This window comes from Danio rerio, chromosome 1, assembly GCF_049306965.1.
Source record: "Danio rerio strain Tuebingen ecotype United States chromosome 1, GRCz12tu, whole genome shotgun sequence".
Classification (NCBI taxonomy): domain Eukaryota; kingdom Metazoa; phylum Chordata; class Actinopteri; order Cypriniformes; family Danionidae; genus Danio; species Danio rerio.
The window spans coordinates 45,665,705-45,678,378 of NC_133176.1; the positions used below are offsets into that span (position 1 = coordinate 45,665,705).

The 12,674-nt window shown below is 31.7% G+C and overlaps 1 protein-coding gene across 5 annotated transcripts in view; it reads left to right on the top strand.

The window, feature by feature from the left end:
• Nucleotides 1–12,674, top strand: part of ctnna2 (catenin (cadherin-associated protein), alpha 2) — an 814,561-nt gene that overhangs the window by 186,290 nt on the left and 615,597 nt on the right. The window lies entirely within an intron of this gene.

Sequence of the window (12,674 nt, forward strand, 5' to 3'; positions counted from 1 at the left end):
ATTCATGTTAGAAAAATAAATTAACTAACATTAACTAATGGACCATCATTTTAAAGCAGGGGTGCTCAACCTTGTTCCAGGAGATCTACTTTCCTGCGGAGTTCAGCTCCAGCCCTAATCAAACACACCTGAACCAATTAATTAGGACATAAACACCACTTGATAATTACAGGCAGGTGTGTTTAATATGAGCTGCAACTGAAATATGCAGGAATGTAGATCTCCAGGAATAGGGTTGGTCACCCCTGTTTTAAAGTGTAAAGCTGTGGCCACATGCGAGTTTGAGCATGCAAAATTCTGTAGTACGGCGCTGCGAAAAGGGGCGGGATTAAATAAAATGATTAGACATTAAAAAAGCAAACGATTAGTCCCTATTTTAAATTCATGTTCAGAGAGGTCATGTTTAGATCCTAGATTGATCTCACACAGTCAAGTTATGTGATTTTGCAGGCCAGAGTTCACCAAGCTTGAACTTTGCAACGCAGCGAACTGCCAAAATTGTGACATGAGCTTGCGTTTCCGGTCTAAGGCATTCGCGTGCATATGAATGGAAATCTATGCGACGAAAAGTTCAGTGTGAGTGCAGCTTTACTTCAATATTTGTAAGCACCAAAATAGCATATCAAAATGATTGCTGAAGGTTCACATGCTGCAAATTCACATTTCATATCACATTTTAAGTATAATAAAAAAAAATAGTAATAATTTCATAATATCAAAGTTTTTACTTTATTTTTAATTTTGTTGCACTCAATATACTTTACACCAGGGATGGCCCGCAGTCCAAAGCTGGCCCATAGTAAGCTTTGATTTGATCCGCCATCTCATCTAAGAAGAGAGGGCATGGTTTAGAGATTGTCATTTCAAATCTAATGTAATCCTTTGTTTGTTTTCTTTACTGTTAAAAGCGAACTGAAATTAAATGTTTAAATTAAATTGTGTAAATTAATCAGATTTAGCTAAAATGTACATACTGTCACCCGATGGATAGAGGACAGATTTAAGGGCAGAATAACAATTTAGGCAGGGCAAGGCAAGACAAGGGCAGATTCTTGACTAGTGTATTCAGCATTTACTCTATGTTGAAATATTGAATCAATTCCATGCGTGTTCAATAAAAAAGGTCAGGAGATGTTTTCCTTCAATGTCAAAAATCGTAACAATTTATTGGATACAAATGAATAATTCAATTCACAGAATTCTGTTTTCCTTAATGCAAAGCAAAAGTTACATTCATTAGGTGCGCAAAAAATTCAATTTCCTGACTTCAACTTATATAGGCAACTGATGTTAACAGTTGGAGTTTAGTGGAATTCGTCACAGTCATTCTCCAATCCTACTGTATATTGGCCGCACTCCAGACATTTTTCTGCAGAACAATAAAAGCACTTTTAAAAGACTTTTCTCAACTGCACATATTGTGTGTTCGGTTTTAACACCTTTCTGCTGACAGGAAGTTTCTCAACTTAATTTTGAACCAGCATATATCTACTTCTGCAAAAATGCTTCTTTAATATGCAAAACATATGAGACTTGTGGTAAACTTCAGTTAATATGTGACCTTTAAATGACCAAAACAAATAATTTTTTGATGAAAAGTAAACGAAATAAAAATAATCGAAAATACATTACTTTTTCCCAACATCTACTGTGTTATAAATGTGACTGTTTATGTTTTATTGAAATAAGTTATCATTTTTAAATGTTTTACTGCATTAGATTAGATGATTTAAAGTAATATTTTCTATTTACTTTTAAATATTATAAATTAAATTAGGAAATTATGCATGGCAACTTTAATGTAATATTGCTTGTTATATTTACCTTTGGCCCATGGCTCTCAATGACATCTGGCTTCTGGTTTTTTTATACATAAAAGTTTAGGCACCCCTGCTTTACACTATATAGAAATTCATTACAAATATATTTTGATAAATCTTGCTGTATTCCTAAACTGTCATCATGACAGTAACAAGATGTTGTTTAGTAAATTTAACAAATAAATAAAAAATCTAAACCTGAACTTAATTATAACACCTACTGTATAATTTCAAGTGTGAATTCCAAATGTGAGGATGACAGTTAAATCTTATAGGTTAAATTTTGTCTTTTCTCGAGGTGTCTCTTGTGTAAAACCAGCACGACTTTGATCTGCGAGTGTGTAATTCCTCTCAGACTGGACATTGTAACCTTGAGTGTGTGTCCCATTCATTAGCATTCATTGGCTTGCACCATATATTCTCAAGGCCTTCGTGTGATGCAGCGCTAGTCAGCGTACCTTTAAGTTTGGCTTTCACATCTTCCCCTTCATGCTGCTTTGCCTTGAAGGTCATTTGTTGAAGGATTACAGGAAGCTCGCGTACCCACTCATATGCTTCTGGAACAGCCAGTGAGCTGAGACCAGTATATGAGTGTTGGAGTCTAGGCCAACGCCAAACCGTCCCGAACTGAGCAAGCAGGAGAGATTGGCCAGGGATATTGAGCTGACTTCTTGCTTCTCGCCAAATGCAAATGCAGCTTCTTTTTTCCTGGCAGCGTGTCCAAGGCTTCTTTGTGAAAGTTTTCCCATGCCTCTTCACCATCTCCGGCAAAGAAACTTTTTTGTTCAGGAATATGTGCGCAGGCCCTCCTGGGATGCTAGACAAAACCTGGAATAGAGATTACGAGCGCCGCAGTCCAATTTTATCTCCTTTTTGCAATGCTTTCTTGTTGTTGTTCTTCAGTCACTACAATACTGCAACATATCATGCACCCTGCGGTCACAACGGAAATCTACAAACCTCCAGTTACAGCTTGTTTTACTCCAAACGTATGTTGTAGAATATTTAGCACGAAGGTATAGAAGCGTGTTTTGAGGTTCATGTTGAGCCAAAAAAGGAATTTGGTCTCAGCAGGAATTCTGCAGACACCCAGATTTATTTATTTTTTAAATATATTTTTTACTTAAAATGTGTGTTTAACAGAAGTATATAGAAGGCAGATACTTTTTCAGTGACGTGTTGAAATTTAGAATTGCAGTCAGAATGAGAATCTACAAACCTGGAGTTAAGGTTTTTATTTTTTCTTCTTCTTTTCTTTTTTTCCATTCAGTACGTCTCTCATCCGGATTTGTTGTGAATTTTTATTTATTTTTATTTATTATTATTCAATCCATCAGTCATGAATATTTGATCACAGTTGAAGAACAAACACTATTTTCAAACACACACACACACACACACACACACATGTATTTAATATTTTAATGTGCTCATAATGTACTCATATACTCACCGGCCACTTTATAAGGTACACCTGTCCAACTGCTTGTGATTGATTATTTGAAAATCTGAGAATCAACGTAATACGAAGCCATTATAATTGTGCCATGAATATTTTTCTTCAGTTGAACAGAATTAAATTGTCATTCAAGTTTATCATTAAATGTGTCAATTCTCTGTTAAATATTTCTATATCAGCATAGTTTAATTCATATTTAAAGACAAATAATAACAATAAACTCAAATTTGTGCTAGCTATTGAGGAAAAATATGAATTACTTTTTTATAAAAATATTGACACCATTATAATGGCCTCATCTCAGTCATGTTTATGCCAGATTTATGACAGGTTGTACGGTAATGTCAAGCTATAATTTACAGTTTTGTTTATAGTTTATGATGTATTTATTTATATCAAGTTGTCATAAAGACATCTCAAACAATTACATCTTAGCATTTTAAAGATATAACTGAGCTAGTTGTGCATAAAATATTCATGATGTGTCATGTTATGTTTATAAATATTTTATGACAGTTTTATCAGTCTTTCTTTCCTAACTAAAGGCTCAGTGGTTAGCACAGTCACCTCATAGCAAGAAGGTCGCTGGTTCAAGTCTCGGCTGGGTGAGTTGGCATTTCTGTGTGGAGTTTGCATGTTCTCCCTGTGTTCGCGTAAGTTTCCTCCGGGTGCTCCGGTTTCCCCAACAGTTCAAAGAAATGCAGTATATAGGTGAATTACAAAAACTAAATTGACTGTAGTGTGTGAGAGTGTGTGTGAGGATGTTTCCCAGTACTGGGTTTTGGCTGGAAGTGAATCCGCTGTGTAAAACATATGGAAAAGTTGGCAGTTCATTCCACTGTGGTAACTCCTGATAAATAAGGTACTAAGCCAAAGGAAAATGAATGAATGTGTTTAATGTTGAACTCAAAATAATAATAAAAAATACCTGCTGTATTTTTCTCAAATTTGAAGTTGTACCATATTTAACAGAAATAAACGTTGGTGTTTTAGGTGAACAGAATCAGATGTGATTTATGTTTTTTAAGACAACGGGAGGTTGCCATCTTTATGATAACAGAAGGAACATATTATTGCATTCTGTTGGGTTTGGCAGTATATATGTCACAGACTACACATCTCAAGCGTAATATATAGCTTGTCATCCCATCGTGTAGCATAACATGAAATGACCTCATCTCCTCCTGAATTATTTCACTCAAATAAATCGTGCCTCCGTGGCCTTCCATATCTCTTTTCTGAAGGAATATCATTCACATTTATCGAGGTATGCCAGGCGTATTGATTACCGTTGACACATTCCAACTGCCTGCATGTTTGATAGAAGCTTGACCTCACTGAAAAAAAATAATACTTTCAACATACTTTAAAAAAAATACTGTAATTTGTTGAAGCAGTTTTTTTTTTTTCTCAAAGAATAATTGAACTTTGGTTCCCATTTAAATTTTACCCTTTTATCAAATATATATTATTAATTATTAATAAAATTATTAAATATATATATTGTGTGTGTGTGTGTGTGTGTGTGTGTGTGTGTGTGTGTGTGTGCGTGCGTGCGTGCGTGTGTATATATATATTTATTTTTTCTTTGGCCAGAATAAATACTTTGATTAATATCTTTTCCCCAATTTTGTTTAAGGGAGAAAAGATTTTTTCAACGCATTTCTAAACATAATAGTTTTAATAGCTCATTTCTAATAACTGATTTTTTTATCTTTAACATGATGATAGTTAATAATATTTGGCTAGATATTTTAAAGACACTTCTATACAGCTTAAAGTGAAATTTAAAGACTTAACTAGGTTAATTATGTTAACTAGGCAGGTTAGGGAAATTAGGCAAGTTATTTTATAACGATAGTTTGTTCTGTAGACTGTCGAAAAAAAAAATAGCTTAAAGGGGCTAATAATTTTGGCTTTCAAATGCCTTTTTAAAAATTAAAAGCTGCTTTAATTCTTCCTGGAATAAAACAAATAAGGCTTTCTCCATTAAAAAATACAGCTAAATTTATAATTTTTTTAAAAACAAAATATACTTTTGACTTGGTTAAACTGAAAAATGTTCTGGCCAAAAAAAAAAAAAAAAAAAAAAAAAAAAAAAAAATATATATATATATATATATATATATATATATATATATATATATATATATATATATATATATATATATTTTTTTTTATATATATATATATATATATATATATATATATATATATATATATATATATATATATATATATATATATATATATATATATATATATGTATATATATATATCCACTCAAAGGTAAACTATAGTTTTTATCAGTGTTGGGAAAAGGTACTTTAGAAAGTAATGCTTTACAATATTGAGTTACTCCACAAAAAAGTAACTAGTTGTGTTACTTTATCTGACCTGGCTGAGGCTAGGGGCCCTATCATATACCTGGAGCAATGTGGCACAAGGCTCTTTAAATAGCAAATGCATTTGCGCTCATATGTGTGCCCATAGGCGTTCTGGTCTAAAAAGGGAGGCGTTCTGAGGCGCACTGCTGGCGCGTTGCTATTTTGAGAAACTATAGTAGATTTTTCATTAGACCAAAACAAACCCGGTCTAAACTCCGGCGCAGAGTTGTGCCTCGCTTACACACTGCTTAATAGCCTACACACAAGATGTAGAGCAATACGCAAATATCTTTACATATGAAAAAATTAAAATATTAAGGATAGGCCTATATATAGGATATAATAAGAATATATATAGGATATAAAGGATTAAATTAATACAAAATATTATTTTCTAGCCTACATAAATATGAAAAATCACTGCTTTTTTGCCTTCTTCATCTCGGGAGGCTTTTTCAGTTTATTCATAACAATTTGCTTTTGTATGATGTTATTTTTATTAGCAGTATTATTTATTATATCCATATTTATATTTGTTTTATTAAAAACAAGCTTAGATTTGCCCACCTGCAAGTTTTAGACCATATGGGGCACGACGTGTTTTAGGATATAACTCAGGTTTTTGAGCAGACTTCGTTATTATTGTTCATTTATTCATTTGCTGGAAATTAGAACTGAATTTAGAAAAAGTTTTGAAACCAATATTTGCGCTTAACAAACAAAATTAATTATTTATAGGCTAATTGATGTCTGTGCGTAAAGGTTTCCCTATCCAAGAGCGAAAGTAGATTGATTATCTCTCATTCTCACGCAGTAGATGCTCTGTTTAACTGTTTTCTTTTTAAAAAACTGTTAACTGTTAACTGTTTGCTTGTGAAATGCTCAGTTTTTCTAATTCCACTTACTTTACGTCCTGTAAATAGCAAATGCTCTTATGGCGCGACGCAGCTGGCTCTTAAAGGAAATGGGAGATGAGACTCTGATTGGTTTATTCTCAAAAAAACCTATAACTCATTAAGAAAATAAATTCAACCCTTTTAGACCATGCACCACTACGCAAAGCAGATTTTCCCATCCTTAAATTAGCTAATATGGATTCTGATACGCCCTGCGTTTGTGCCATGCGCTTCCCGTTTTGAGCATGGACCGTCAAAATAGAGCCCTAAATCTCTTTCAAAACTTGCAGGTTTTTTTTTTTTTTCTTTTTGCAAATAGAAGAGCTCTGCAATTAAAAACACATTAAATAAATAAAATAAAAAACTCATAAATAAAATTCATAAAAAATGAATGTAGGTTAATGTTATCTTCTGAGAACTTTCTGACCCCAGAGCTTGACATGCAATATATACAGACTAATGAAAGTTTAAAGCAATGCATTTGCTACTTTTGTCTTATTAAAAAGTAAAATCACTGTTCATTCAGATAATCCTCATTTCCTTATGATGTATGTGTTCAAAACAATGAGAATACTTCCATCACAGCAATGTAAGGCTTTGCCATCTTCCTTTCTGTCTGTTCCTGTTACATCCTCACTACAACATACCGTTAATGCTAGAAACTGTGCATGTAATTGATACATTTTAACAAATAAAAACATAAATTCTCTGGAACATAATAACATTTTAATTGTAAGCACAACATTCTTTGTGCCATGCCATTTGGAAGCCTAAATACAGAATCAGAAGAAGCTCTGTGGAAATAGCAGCATTTTGACTGCATTTTAGCTTTTACTACTTTAACATTACAGCACATCTGGCCACGCCCTTTCGCTGCGCAGGGTGTATGTGCGAGGTGAATGCCTGTAACTAGAAACCCTTGTGATCTCTAACCTCGTTGAATTTTTTTGTAGTCCCAAATTTAGTTTGCTGTAGGCTTTGCTAAGCTAACTCTGTGGTCACGTGGTCACATGGCTACTTTTTTTTTTTTTTTGCTTTAAGGCAAATTGAATAAAACAGGTTAAATTCAGACACTATAAATTGTCACTAAATCCAGTATAAAAATGTATGTTGAATGAAACACAGTAGTTTTACTTTTATTTTATTAATACCCCCTGTAGTTTCTAACCCTGAATGGAGATATTCTCCTAGACGCGGGAGTGAAGATTCCAGCACTCTTGTTTGCAGAGAAGGTGTGAGACCAATATCCTCCCAGACTGTATCTGTCGACCTGCCTTTCTGTCTGTCTGTGCCTAGGTGACATATTTTAACATGTAAGGTGCGTGCGCGCGTGTGTGTTTGTGTGTGTATGTGTGTGTGTCCAAATGTAGGCATTGTCTTTGGGTCAACACTAGTTTTTATTGCTTTTCCTTCACAGTGTCAGCAAGCAGGGCCACATCATCAAGTTGTCATTCCCCAAGCAACACTCATCTCTCGAGTTCACAAACAACACATCCTTCTTTTCCACAATGCTGTCAAGCTCACCTCAACAAACCCATGCTGGATCAGATTTTCTGTCTTTTTAATGGGACAGATTGTATTTAATGCAATCAGCATATTTAATATTTTTTGGAGCAATCTATATATAATAATGTTCATTTATCCATCTGTAATTTTATCCATAGTATTTCACTCTTGTCTGTTTGTCTCTCTGTCTGTTTGTTTATTTGCCTAGGTAGGTACTGTATGGAGGGACATGTACTGTACCTGTCCCCAAATGTACCTACATAGGTAAATGTTTTTATTTTTTGTTGCCTTGTAAAAAGTTGTAACATTTTTAAATTAATAACAAAACATGCTGCTTTGTTTAGATTATAAAGCTTTCTATTGTTTTATTTTATTTTATTTTATTTGTACATTTTTTAATTATGTACACTGTAAGACATTTGGTTAAACTTACAAACTCTGGTTCACCAGCTGCCTTGAAAATGAGTCAACTCAACTTAGAGAGATTTTTTAGAACTTATTATGATGAGTTTTACAATATATTTAACCAAAACTCAGCATCTTAAACTGAAACAAAGAATGTCTCTAAGTTAAGTTGACTTACATTAAGGTATTAGTGTATTAAGATACAGTTCTCACCATAATTAATTAACTAATTAATTAATAATTAATTAAATAATTAGATTTTTAGCTAAATAAAATCCTAATTTGCTGCTTATTAGGTTATTTAAGTATCTAAGTATTACATATTTGAGTGAGATTTTAGTTAATTGTGAGAATTTGTCCCTGTACTAAAATGTTACTTTAATTTAATTTAATTTAATTTAACTTAATTTTATTTTATTTTATTTTATTTTATTTTATACTATTTTATTATTTTTTTTGTTTTGTTTTTTGTTTTGTTTTTTATTTTATTTTATTTGTATATATGTATTCTTTTTATGTTTTTTTTAATTTATTTTATTTTATTTTATTTCAATTGTGCATCCTGCAATTTTGGTAATCTCGTTCTTTCATTCATTAATTAATTAATTCATCCATTCATTCATTCATTTGTTCTTTCATCCATCCATTCATTCACTTATTTATATTTACTTATATTTTTATTTAATTTAAATGATACTTTCCTACTTGAGTATAAGACTTTCAAATGTTCATCTTCCAATTCTGGTTGTCCCAGTTCTGAATAATGGACAGCACTTGCTATACTATTAACAACAAATATTAGCTATGAATTTTAGCTAAATAAAATCCTAATTTGCTGCTTATTTATTCATTCATTCATGTTCTTGTCGGCTTAGTCCCTTTATTAATCTGGAGTCGCTACAGTGGAATGAACCGCCAACTTATCCAGCAAGTTTTTACGCAGTGGATGCCCTTCCAGCCGCAACCCATCTCTGGGAAATTTGCTGCTTATTTATATAGGTTATTTAAGTAGTAGTGAGAATTTAGTTAATTGTGAGAATTGGTCTCTATACTTAAATGTTACTATTTTATTTTTATTTTATTTTATTTTATTTTATTTTATTTTATTTTATTTTATTTTATTTTATTTTATTTTGTTTTGTTTTATTTTATTTTATTTTATTTTGTTTTGTTTTGTTTTATTTTATTTTATTTTTATTTTTTATTTATTTTATTTTTATTCTATTTCTTTGTTTTTATTTTTTTCTTTCTTTTTGTTTTGTTTTCCTTCTTTCTTTTTTTATTTATTTATTTATTTATTATGTAACTATTTTTTATTTATTATAATTTTTGGTTTATTTTATTTTATTTCAAATGTGCATTATGCAATATTAGTAATCTTGTTCATTAGTAATCTTGTTAATTTTCATTTAATTTAAATTATACTTTCCTACTTAGGTACTGGATTTTCAAATATGCATCTTGCAATTCTGGTAGTCCCAGTTATAAATGGTGGATAGCACTTGCTATAATACATAAAAAAAATCCCCCCTTCCGTGTTCTATTACTTCCTATTTAAATCATAAAATGTATTTTCAAACCCACAATTTTCAGAGTGGTCTCCGACTTCTGGCCACCCCAGTGTTTGTGTTGTATTCCATTCAGGTTGCACTCAGCATTTAGCATTATGTTCACATAATAGTTCTGCTGGCACTTTGTTAATCCCTCAGCGGACTGGTGTATTATCTAAACAAGTCTATTAAAGCTCTGCTGTGGGTGTTAGCATTTTGTTGTTTGCTGGCTGTTCCTCTCAGGGGCCTCTGCCATAGGCTCTGCTCTCGAAACGCGACTTGGCTCCATTTCTGACAATTTAGCAGACTGTTGTTGCCCCAACAGTTCAATTAGAACTTATGGAAATAATCTAACCAACTGCCAAGACGATTGGCAGGGTTTTTCATCATGTTTCTCAGATGTGATTTTTTTTTTCAAACACAGAGGTGAACTGGAGGGTTAGCATGAAAACGCCACTTTGAGAGATGTTGCTCTATGGGCAAACGTGTGTTTCGAAGTCTAGGGGCGTTAAAAAAAAAAAAAAAAAACTTTCTAGAGTGAGTGACCTCTTCACTTTATCTAAAGGACAGAACATTCTCCCGACCCGACAGCTTTTGATATTGTAAATACACTTAAAGGCTAGACTAGCACTTAGACACCAATGTGGTTTTCATGAAAGCTAGTGCTGCTTTTATTGGGAAAAAAATCCACTCTTTTCATTTTCATAGCCCCGAATGAGGTCTACACAATTATGGATGATTCTGTAATTGCAGGTACATTTGGTGCCCAAAGTCATATTACTTTTTTTCTGCTATTTTTTCAGTTTGTTTATTTATTTTTTTATTTTAATATTGTGTTACTTTTTGTCATGCATCACAATGTATTATAGGCAACAAACAATATAATATTTTCAGCAAAAAGTCTTACATTGCAGAAAATTGTGATTTATTGTTTTGCAAATTAGTAAGTGTATTTTTTTGCATCATAAATGTTTTTGCGAAAATGTATTAATTATATTTATAAAACACAAAATATTAAATAAATAAATGTATAAATAAATAAACCCTAAATAGTCACAATATAACTAAAGCTGTATTGGTGATTTTTATTTAATTTTTTTAAGTGGCCTTAGTGATCCATAGACCTAAAACAAACAAACAAACAAACAAACAAACAAACAAATAAATAAATAAATAAAAACTTAAATAATAAAAAAAGTATTTGGTGATCAAAAGACCTAAATAAATAAAAGCATAAATAAAAGCATAAATAAAAGCATAAATAAAGAATAAATAAATAAATAAATAAATAAATAAATAAATAAATAAATAAATAAATAAATAATGAAATAAATAAATAATGAAATGAATAAATAAAAATTTAATTAAATTAAATTAAATTAAATTAAATTAAATTAAATTAAATTAAATTAAATTAAATTAAATTAAATTAAGCCTAAATAGTCACAATATAACTATAGCTGTATTGGTGATTTAAGAAAAATGGCATTAGTGATCCATAGGCAAATAAGAAACAAACAAACAAATAAACAAACAAACAAACAATCAATGTATAAGAAAGAAAAAGAAAGACAGACAGACAGACAGACAGACAGACAGACAGAAAAAAATTCTGTCCATAAATTTTAGGAAATTGAGAATGAAACTGAGTATGAGCTCACTTGCCCCCACCAATTAGATATGAAGCACCGAAAAGTAGAGTCTGTGTGCTCTTTATAAAAAAAATATTTGAAATTAAAAAAAAAAAGTTCTTACATGTTAAGTTGTTTTATAAAACATCAGAACAATCTCCTATATTAATGAATTATCGAAGAGTAGGTTGTTTATTTGGCTATTCCAGTCTGATCTCACGAGGAAACATAAGTACATGTTTTGTCAGTTTATTGGCTAATATGGACAAATTCCTCAGTTTTATGAAAATGTACGAATTTTAAAAGGAGGCGTGGCAACAAACCCCAACCCTAAACCCTACCGAAATTGGAGGATGAGCAAATCATACTAAATTGTGTAAATGCGACCATACGGTTTCATAAGAATTAGTTACTAAAATAAAAAGTTACGAATGCCGCACAGATAATTTTTTGAAATAGTCAATTCTGCAGCAGTATTGCCCGCGTAACAAAATGAATAGTAACAGGGTTTTTTTGTTTGTTTGTTTTACATTAAAATTAAAATAGAAAGTAACTTCTGTTTAACTCAAACAGAACATTTAGATTTTTGTTTTCCATAAGGTATTAGAGAGAACATTAGTAAACCATTTTTACTCTTTAATTTTTGCAAATTCAAATGAAATCTCCAAATATAGTTTAACCATTTGCCAGAAGTCCTTTTTTTTTTTTTTTTTTTAGATATTTATATATTAGAAGTTATATTATTGCCTATCAGGCAGCCCGTTCGACAGATGGGTCCTGGTGTGTGTGCTTGTATGTATGTGTGTGTGTGATCTGCTATGTTTGACTGGCTCGCTGGCTCTTTCCCCTCAGGCCTTGTGCTGCAGGATCAAAGTCAATATTGAACAGAGAACAGGCTAATGTGGCTCAATAACTTCTGACTGTGGCGTCCTTGAGATCAAACCAGGACTACGGGTCTTGTGTCGTGTTTCTGCTGGTGAACGCTTTAGTTACGGGAACTATATGCCTAAGGGGAAACAA